The sequence below is a fragment of the Amblyomma mixtum genome, chromosome 6 (genome assembly GCF_055824585.1).
Source record: "Amblyomma mixtum isolate Tamu chromosome 6, ASM5582458v1, whole genome shotgun sequence".
NCBI lineage: Eukaryota > Metazoa > Arthropoda > Arachnida > Ixodida > Ixodidae > Amblyomma > Amblyomma mixtum.
This window is the reverse complement of record NC_143017.1, coordinates 66,693,011-66,703,329: the sequence shown is the minus strand read 5'-3', so window position 1 is coordinate 66,703,329 and position 10,319 is coordinate 66,693,011. Positions and strand designations below refer to the sequence as shown.

At 50.4% G+C, this 10,319-nt stretch overlaps 1 pseudogene; it reads right to left on the bottom strand.

Annotated features, from left to right (window-relative positions):
* Positions 1-1,032: 1,032 nt before the first annotated feature.
* Positions 1,033-10,319, bottom strand: part of LOC149339281 (uncharacterized) — a 38,844-nt pseudogene continuing 29,557 nt past the window's right edge.

The following is a 10,319-nucleotide window of genomic DNA, read 5'->3' as shown; positions in this document are numbered from 1 at the left end:
AGTACCTCCTAAAAAAGAATCCCCAGGCACCATGGCAGGGCCGCGAAGGGGTGCGTGGGGGCGAAAGAAGCAGTACGAGTGTGCCAAACACGTTCGAGCGCGGTCGGTCGTCATTGTCGGGGCGTCTATCCCCCCTCCGTGACTAACCGCCTCCTTCTGCCACCATGCGAGGGAGAGGAGGTCAAGGTAACGCAGAGAGGAGGACCAGACCGTCTCGGAGGAGCGCTTTTTCGCTTCCACGGACAAGTGGAGCCGCCCTGGTGGTTGAACTAACGTCTTGTCCAAGATGGCCGCCGTGGTACCCCCGCCTACTCGTCAACCACAAGCAAAACTCGATTCTCATAGGCACTGACAGCCAGGAGAGGATACAAAAGTACCTGAAAATCGGCTCCATTCCAACGCCAGAGGGACGCGTTGAAGCGTTCGTCTACCTGGCTACTCCGGACGGCTGTGGGAAAGGAGTTATACATAGAATTCCGGTCTCGCACACCATGGAACTCATTCAAGATATGTTGAAGTGCTCGCGTAACCCGGAGGTGATGGGAGTCAGGCGACTTGGCCGTGAGTCTCAAACCGTGTTGTTACTCTTTGAAGATGAGACTGTGCCGCACTGGATTTATTATGGAGGCATGCCGCTACGCTGCCATCTCTACAAGAAAAAATATGAGGTCTGTGTGACATGTGGCCAACTCGGACATCGAGCCGACGTATGCCCGAACCCAGACAACATTAAGTGTCGAAGATGTGGTATGAGCAACCCCCTCAGGAACATACTTGTGACCCAAAGTGTCCCCTATGTGGGAAAGGGCACATACTCGGAGACAAGAAGGGCCGAGAACTGTACAGGACCCCGCACATAATTACGAAGCGACAGTGGAAAGAACGAACGCAAGACAGTGAGAGCAAGGAAACAACAGACAGCGAGAACAACGCATCTGGACGACAGAGCAGACCAAGAACCAGGGCAAAGGGGGGATTTCACATGCGACAGGACTCCTTCCCGCGCCTGGAGTCGGGGACAGGCTCTGGTGGTCACGGCCGGTCCACGCGACGCTCCAACTCCCGAGGTCGCTCGGGTTCCCGGGACCGCCTCAGCTGCAAGGGCCCTTCCAGCTCCCAGGGTCGTTCCAGCTCCCGGGGTCGTTCCGGCTCAAGGGGTCGTTCCGGCTCCCGCGGTCGTTCCGGCTCCCGCGGTCGTTCCGGCTCCCGCGGTCGTTCCGGCTCCCGCGGTCGTTCCGGCTCCCGCGGTCGTTCCGGCTCCCGCGGTCGTTCCGGCTCCCGCGGTCGTTCCAGCTCCAGGGGCCATTCCAGCTCTCGCAAGCGCTCTGCTTCCAGGGGGCGGGACAACACTGGCAACAAATGGAATATCGGAGCCCGGCCCAAAATCGAGGGACGCTCTGACTGTCATCAGCAAGGGTCAACGCCGCCCACGGACAAGACCAACGTGCCGGATGACCACAATAGGGTGAGCTTTGTAGATAAGGTCTCCCATACTCATCCACCCGGTGGGTCTGAGGACATGTTACAACTTAAACGCATGGTGGAAAAATTAACCGGGGCGGTTACGGCCCTCCAAAATGAAAACGCGGAACTTAGGAAGCAGCTGCAGCTTCCTACGACAGGAAGCCGAAAAACCTACAAATAATACCCAGGAGAGTGCGATGGCGGTGGAGAAATCCCTACCGCCACCCAGCAAGAGAAAATCGTTAGAGGGCGCACAACCCGAACTTACGCTAGAGGAAGTCTGCCATAAACTGGAGACCAACATTCAGACCCAGATTCAGGCCCTGGACACGAAAATGCAAGCGCAACTCCACCGTGCAGGAAACACAAATATATCGCACACGTCTAGCTGGAACATATACAGTACATACTACAGTTGGACTAGACTAATTTTGTTGTTGTAGGTACGTAAATTTATTCCTGACAAGACTAAACCGGATGTCTCCTGGTGGTGTCAAATCTGTAATGAAAATATTTCACATACGTCCATACAGTGATTGACGCTATACGGGGTTGATGAAACGGCATATCAATGATGCACAACGCGCAGAGGTTACAAACCCTCAAGTAAGGTCACCTCAAGTAAGGTCACGACTCTCTCTGCGCCAACCTCAGAGCCAGCCGGACGGCCACCATTTTTCTAGGGATCTGTTTCTCGCGCGAGCCAATGTTGCTACGTGGTAGCTTATTGGCTACAACGTTTCGCTGCTTAGCATGCTGTAACGGGTTTGGCTCGGTAGCGGCCGCATTTCGATGGAGGAGAAATCTAAAAATGTATATTTGCTGTATCATGTCTTTGCACGTTGAAGAGCCCCAGGTGGCCAAAACTAATCCAGAGCCGACCATTATCTACCTACCTGCACTTCTCCATCTTTCGTTTATTTTGACCTGCTTCATTGCTTCCCTCAAAGCGTAGTCCAGATGTACATCACTACTGAGACATTTACTGCGCCTTTCCTTTCTTCACACCCACCCTACCAACACCAACACTGCATTTGGTAGTGCAGGTTGCGTAAGCAAAGCAATGAATACCGTAAATTCCGGCATATGCCCACGGATTATATATGTTTAAAATTGAACTATTTCACCTTTGTTGCCTATAGAGCGCTTTCTTTTGCAGCATCACCCAATATGCCATTTATTCCCAACAAGAGTCTGTGTGCGGAGTGCGGACCGTACAATTTTTTTTTCCAGCCAAAATTGAGTCCTGCGTACTGTACACCGAGTGCAGACTGTACACCAGAAATTATGGTAGTGTCCGTAGCCTCCTACACCAGTACCGTCTACTAAACCCTTCACAACAGCAAACTGGCACGACTTCGGAGCAAGTGCACTCGTGCTCTCCTCGTTTCTCTTTGGCTGCGCAACACGCATACGATGGCGACAGCTTGCATGTTAGAAGGCCTGACATCAGATGTTTCGAGGGAACTTCCCGAGCGCACTTGAGTAAAATAAATGTGCACCCATTAACAGACCTAGATGTGCTTCAGTTTTGAAGCTCTACGATTTCCTTTTCACTTGAATGAACTGCTAATTAGCGTAAGAGATAAAATTTCACCGTGCTTAACTCTGCTCAATAATTATCCTAAGCGGTGCATTTCAGCCATGAGGCAGTGGCAAGTGAAATAAGTAATGGCGTCTCACTGGCATGGCACCAGTGCAACTTTCACGCTGAGAATTTTGAGTGTACTAGCAGCAGCCTAATATTTCAAATGTGTTCGTTCGCTTCCTATCGAGAAAAAATATGTCCGCATGTAGTTCTTGGTGCCCTTTGAGTTCCAGGATGACATTCACGGTAGGCGTTCACCCCCCCCTTGCCTCCCTTGGGGTACGTTTTTGTCTCAGCGGCATGCGAGCACGAGCCCAAATCCTGTCACGCACCCCTGCTCTGCATCGTCGGTATATTTCCAGTGGTCTCATCGGCTGCTTCTTAGGCAGGTACATGGAAGTGCGAAATTATCGTTGATGTACAAGCTGTGTTTTACCAAGTTGTGTGGCGCACAGTCTACCCCGCACGGATCATTCATTCCTCAGCAAAGCAAGAGGAATGATCCCCAGCCTCACGTCCGCATCTAGAGGGCTGTGACGTCTGTTCTAGCGACTCAGCCGTACAGTGCGAAGAATCGAGCTAGCTAAGTATGCATCACTTCGTAATTAATTACTGTGAACTGCAGCAGCCTCCCACACGTACAGCGAGACCTTGCTTTTCATTGCTACGTTGCTTGAATGCGCTGAGAGGGTGGCAAGGAAGAAACGAGACAACGACTGGACGTGGCGCAATTCTCAACTGAAATTTCAAATAAAAATTTTAAAAATGTTCAATTTTTCAAATAAAATTTCAGTTGATAGTTGCGCCACATCCAGTAGTTGTCTCGTTTCGTCCCTGTCGCCACTCAGCGCATTGAAGCAAGATAGCAATGAAATACCATCTTTGTCGGAAATAATTGCGCAAAAAAGTATGCAGTCCAACTCGCCCAAAATGCAACGCTTCTGTTTTGTCGCCTTGGTTTTCAGCCAACATCGACTGTTCCGTCTGTGCCCCCTCTCAGCTTGACGCGTCATGCAGCCACCGCAGCATCTAATGCACGATCGTCTGCGCGCAGAGGGAATTAGGCTTAATGCGGTACATCGCAGACTGAAAACCGGCTTACTTCCTACCGGTATTTTGTTACATTGAAAATAGAGCACATCCACGTGAAATCAACTCAGCTCACCACAATACGGCAGCGCGTCCTTGGTACGTGATGCTTGACACAGAGTGTAGTCTCAAGCACGTTGAAGTTCAGCGCTGCTTAGAGAGCCAGAGAAAGGCCGGGACGAGTGCAATATTCCAGCAACACGCAACATTGCCACTCATCCAGACCTGCCCAAGGCTAATCGGTAGTCACGTTGACCAGATGCTGTGCTGCGATGATACGGTTCCGAACGTGACCTAAACAGAAGAAAAAAAAACATGACGGCAGGAATACCGCAAAGGTGCATAATGCATGGGGCGATTTTGTAAGCCGTACGAATCGAACACGTGCGTATTTACACGAAAAATCAGTTGTTCTACAGCACAAGACGAAGCAAGGGGCCAGTCAGATGATTTCGACGTTTTCTTCCCATACCGAGAACGCCGCAAGACATCCTGTAAACTTGCGGGGGGACTCCCACAAAGGAACGCGGCGCCAAACGGCGTGACGCACATCCGCATGGGAATAGCTGCTCGCGCCAGGACGGATATAAGAGCGGGGAGACTTCCATCTGGTCGGGAGCTGTCTCGTTGTGCGCGCGGCCAAGGAAATGAAATACGATCGCCCGTCGCCCGGCGCTCATTGTTTACGCGGCTCGTCAACAGAGCCGGTGCGAAGTGCAAACCACGACGAAAATAAAAAGAAAAGCGGAACAAATCAGCGGGCAATCCCTGTACGCACAAAAACAACGGCATTGCTTTCCTCGCAGCTACGCGGTCGTTTCTCACGCCTGCATGTTTTCAGCGGCTCAAATGAACCTCGAACAAACGTGCTGAGAAATAAAAAAAAAATGCAGAAGTAAAGAACAAGTAGAACAAGTTAAAAGCGTGCATGGAAATACTGCGTGTAAGACGCCGGGAAATTTGAAATTCGCCGCGGAATTTGAGTCCTACAAGAATCAGTACCAGGGCGCACAGCAGTTAGGATCACACCAAAAAGTTGGATGTTAACTAGAGCAAAAAGAAAAGCAAAGGGTAGGAAAGCAAAATAGCCTTCGGAGTTATCACTTAGTGCCCTCCATCCATCCCCCCCCTCCCCCCACACCCACCCCATCCCTTTCCCATTTACTACAACACACTTTATGCTTAAGCAGTTCGTATAACCATCAATCTGACGCCTAAGACTAAGGAAAGGTGCGAAACGTTTTAAAATCTGAGAACAATGCCGCAATAAAGTCCAGCTTGGCTCCGGAAACGGGAGGTCGGATACGCACAATGAGACAAAAGGAGGGAAGGCGACCTTCCCGCGTTTCCTACGTCCGGCAAGCTGAACATCTGTCGCGCGTGCATGAAACGCTGCGTGTGCGCGCCACATTTCTTGTATGTGCTTTAAGCGCCTCCTTTTCCTGTTGACGCGGCTTGACGGAGCATGCAAACAGGAAGAGAAGGCCACAGGAAGCGAGCCCACCTCGACTGGTTCTCACGATGCCGTGAGCAGCGGCGGCAGCAAACAGCAAGCGGATCCACGACGTTCCTGTCTAGAGGAGAGTTCGGCGGCGTACACTCCGGAGTCCGTTCCCAAAACCGGCTTCTTCAGCTCCTGCTGAACACGCACCTCTCCAGGTAGCTTCAGCGCGCAGCTGCAACGAAACGGGCGGCTGAATGGTTTTGCACTCCCGAGATCCAGGAGGACGAAGACTGGAAGGGCCAGGAGAAGGAAGAAAGAGAGTGGGGGAGGGGTGGAATAGGCGGGACGGGGGGACGGTGGGAGCTCTCTTTTCTCTTTCTCTCGGGTTTCCTGAGGTACAAAAGAAGGGGGAATGAAAGAGGAAGCGAGACCAGGTCGCCCGTCTACCTGTTTGTACACAGGCGCGATGAAAAAGAAAAACCTGAGCCTTCCTCCCCCTGCCTCCGAGTAAAAAAGCTTCGCGATGGAAAGGGGGTTCCTCTCCTTCCGCTACGCCGCCGAGCGGCAACGAATTCAGCAACGGATTCTCGGGGACTCGCTGAATTCCCCTCCGCTGACCCCACTGAGCAGCACTACTCCCGGCTGCACCCAGGTGGGAGCGAGCGAGAATCAGCCATTGTTGTCGGTCCCAGCGAACGAACGACCGGTAAGGTCCGACGACAATTTTTGGGCTCGCTCCCGAGGGCGTTGGCGAGCATTTCCATTTACGCTTTCTCTCCCCTTCTTTCTCGCTCTTCTTTTCTCTCCCCCCCCCTCCCCCCCTGGCGATTTCCAATGGGGAGCGAAGCGTGTGCAGATGAGCAGAAGGCAGCAGGGGGTGTGCGCGCATCGAGGAAGCGATGGGAGCTCAACAAAAGGGGCGAAGCGAGGTCGTACGAAGAGCCCTTGAAAGGGAACTGCGCTGCAGACAGGTTTCCCATGCCGCCGTTGCATTGAGGGAAAGAAAAACGTCACGCAGGGTGGGAGCGAGCTCTCTTATGCTCCTCCAGGTGCTTCCAAAAGGTAAGGAAGGAGACGTACCGAGAATGCTCTTGGCTTCGCCCTCGTGGCTTCGTCAAGATGCCCTCCTTGGACGGGCCCAAAGTTGCGGCTTTCGTATACCGACGGGGTCGCGTTGCTTAATGCACGGCCGCCAGCAGCTAGACGTCTGCCTGTGGCTGCAGCTTGTCGACGAACACACTATGCTTAGCTGAAGTGCATTTCGCGGTCATTGCTGTCTTGTTCGTAGCAGTAGATACGACAGTGTAGCCAGCGAACGAGAACAAAAACGCAGATTCATCAACTGCAAATACACCCTGACAAAGACTGAATGTTTTAACGAAGCACGAATATCCCAGGAGAAAATAGCGCAGCTTGTTATAGCAATCCGTCATGAACTCGTCGACACCAGCACCTGCGACGAGGTACAACATCGAGCACGTGCGCGCAAATGACAAAGCTGATGCAGCTGCGAGTCAACTGCTGCTGGAAGGCATGCACTGAAACGCGATATCCCTGCTGACTGTTCGCTTCGAGCCATTGTCAGTGGTACCGACACCCATTGCCCAAGCTTTCCGCAAGTCCAGAATCGGACACCCGACGGCACGCGGACACCTAGGCACGGTCCAAAAGCGACCGGAATTCTGTGACGAGTCTTTCCTCGTTCTAGCCTTCCACTCTTTCTCACTCGACGCTGCAAAGCTGGAAAGCGGTGCTCGCATCGGTTTGCTTTAGCATTGCACATAGTGAACGCAAGTTCTTACAAAGGCATCAAATGACCCACGAGATCTACCTGAAACGCCCAGTCATGTCACACTCTTTTTTTTTTTTTGCCATGTGCGCTAATAATTAGAAGGTTGCAGTTACAGAGAGCTGCGCACCGTAGAGCTAAGAATTACATATGCCAAAGCTAACCCTCAAGCACTTCACGACTTTCGAGAGCAGTCTTTTTAAAGGATGCCGGAATAAGTACGGTAACTGCTATCGACATCCGTGCATCAGCCTTAATTGATCTAAGAAGCAGCAAAAACCTAGAGGCTTGCAAATAGGTTTATTAAGCACCTTTCTGTGATTCTCTGTTAGCTATTCGTTTATGTGATTTCATACTGCTTATTTCGTTTAATTCACTTAGTAAAAGCTCACTGGCGATAGCGACAAGAGAAACGGAAATGGATAGCAACATCTTGATAGCAAATTCAGAACAAAAATACGGCCCCGAAAGGCACATGTTTGAATGTCTGCGTTAACATATATGTTAACATAAATATGTTATAACCGAAAAATGCCCTACGTTGAAGACAATCAAAGCTGACAGAATTTTAGTTGTCTTGTTTTCTTTTACGAGTCTGCCATGGGGCATCAGTTTGCATTTCAGCTTTTGTGAACGCGGTACAAGCCCTGCGGGGAAACTAAAGCTGCCTCTGATGTAAGCGTCAAGTAGAAATGAAGGAGAGATCCCAATATCAGCATTAACAAGAGCCTCGCCACTAAGCACAGTTGTCGGGCTTGATAACATTGCATATGCGTCGTAGTGCTTCTCTGTATTCCGTCCTCATGTTGCTACAGGCTGTTGAAATAACCGATTTTCACTGTGGGAAGCGTACTGACATCGGTCGTGCCCTCTACGAAGCCTAGCCTTGGAGTTGTTTCCACGTTTCTAACATATCAAATATTCTTGTGAATCGCTGATCCATTTTGCTGGTCCTCAACCTTTTGCCAGCCCCAATAATTGCCAGCCTTTTCTTCCCCGTCCCACAATTACTAATCCTCTGCAGTTATTTCAATTTAATTTTTTTGTTCTGTCTACAATCTAGGGCCTCTTATACATCTTGTCTGCCACGTGCAGAGCAAGAAATGAAGAATAGCGGTCCTCAGCTTTGCGATGACCTTTCAATACCATCCCTGAGCTAAACGATGGCATCTATAGACTCATGAACGCCGTCCTTTGTAGTAATCCTTGCTTCGTGTAGACCTGTTTTTTTTTTTTTTATGCAACCTGTATTTCCTACGAGAAGCGGGAAAATGTGGAAGCCCCAGCTCCTCATTTAGCACCCTTCTATCTACCTGACTCTCTTTCTCTCGAATAAATAAAAAGTACCCCCTTCGTTTATGGTTTTATGGTTTTATGGGGTTTAACGTCCCAAAGCGACTAAGGCTATGAGAGACGCCGTAGTGGAGGGCTCCGGAAATTTCGACCACCTGGGGTTCTTTAACGTGCACTGACATCGCACAGTACAGGGGCCTCTAGAAGTTCTCCTCCAAAGAAATTCCAGCCGCCGCGGCCGGGATCGAACCCGCTTCTTTCGGGTCAGCCGCTGAGCACCATAACCGCTGAGCCACCGCGGCGGCAAAAGTACCCCCTTCAGCGGCCAGCAAAACCTCTCCTATGACGTGTAGGGAAGGACAAAGGATTTGAGGCGCCGCAAAAATGCAGGCTTCTGAATGCAAGCTGTGAGCTCCAGCCACTGATCGAGTGGTTGGAATCAATCGCCCTTAGCCAATTTTACATGGAAGCAACCAAAAAGAGCCAAGCAGATTACACACCGGCAGCTCAAACCCCGACGGTCAACAGATCATATGCTAGCTCACTGCCAGGAAGTATTCTTCACTGAAAGTAGAACAGAAATGCTGCACTACGGGCACTGCGAAACAAATGTCTAAGGCCTGACTACACGGACTGTACTCGACTTCCATAATAGAGATATAGCATATACCAGGCACCCCCTTGCTCGTTACAAAAAAGTACCATCGACTGCTCTTGAAAACAAATCTTGGCTTCGTATCTGGCACATGCGGATATGTAGTAGCGTATTCGGTCGTTCCAGCGACGGTGGCGGCGCCACGCGGCCTCTTCGGGAAGCAGAAAGCCGGTGATCGCTCCTCGCGGCGCATGCGATCGCAGTGGTTTGGAGCGTGAAGATACGCGTCAAAAACGAGAATAATCTGCTATTCTACGGTGTGCGAACATTGGAAAAATCAGACATGTTGTTTCTGCCAACACGTAAAGAGTGCAAAAAGCAGTGAATAAGTGCGTTCGGCAGGCTGACAAGGCGTTTCAGCCGCATGACCAGTGTGTTCCTCAGCGACGTACTTTGTTGACGCCACGACACCGCCTCGCCACTGCATTCCTGTTTAGGGATGCATGAAAGCAGTGCAATGCTTAAACGCCGAGCTGATGGGAAGTATATTGGTTATAATTTCAGGCGGACGTTTGCAGCAAGCGAATATTTTTCATCAATTTGAGACAGAAATGGTAATAGCACTACAGCAAGACGTACACAAGAAAGACTGCCACAGGACATGCGCTACGTTTGTCTCAAATAATGCACCATCTAGCCCAAATTGACGTTCTTCTAAATTTTTCGTCAAACTTCTGTCCATTCAGTTCTGGATTAAACACGGCGTTCTGGCCGCAACGTGATTGCTTAATGGCGATATAAATGGCAAGAATTTCACAATGGTTTCTTTTTTTTTTCGGATATAATGCAGAAAGTGTGCTGAATAATCGGAAACGTTTCTTCACAACTGTCGTCTGCTCACTCGAACGCAGTGCTTTTTATTCCTCTTGTCGAAAACAGATTCGAGCGCAAGAATCGGCCGTTCCATTAAGCTTAAACGGCCGTCTGGCTGCAGCTTCGAACAACAGTATACACTGCCTTTTCTATTACCGTATATGTGAAGAAAAGACGCTGCAGA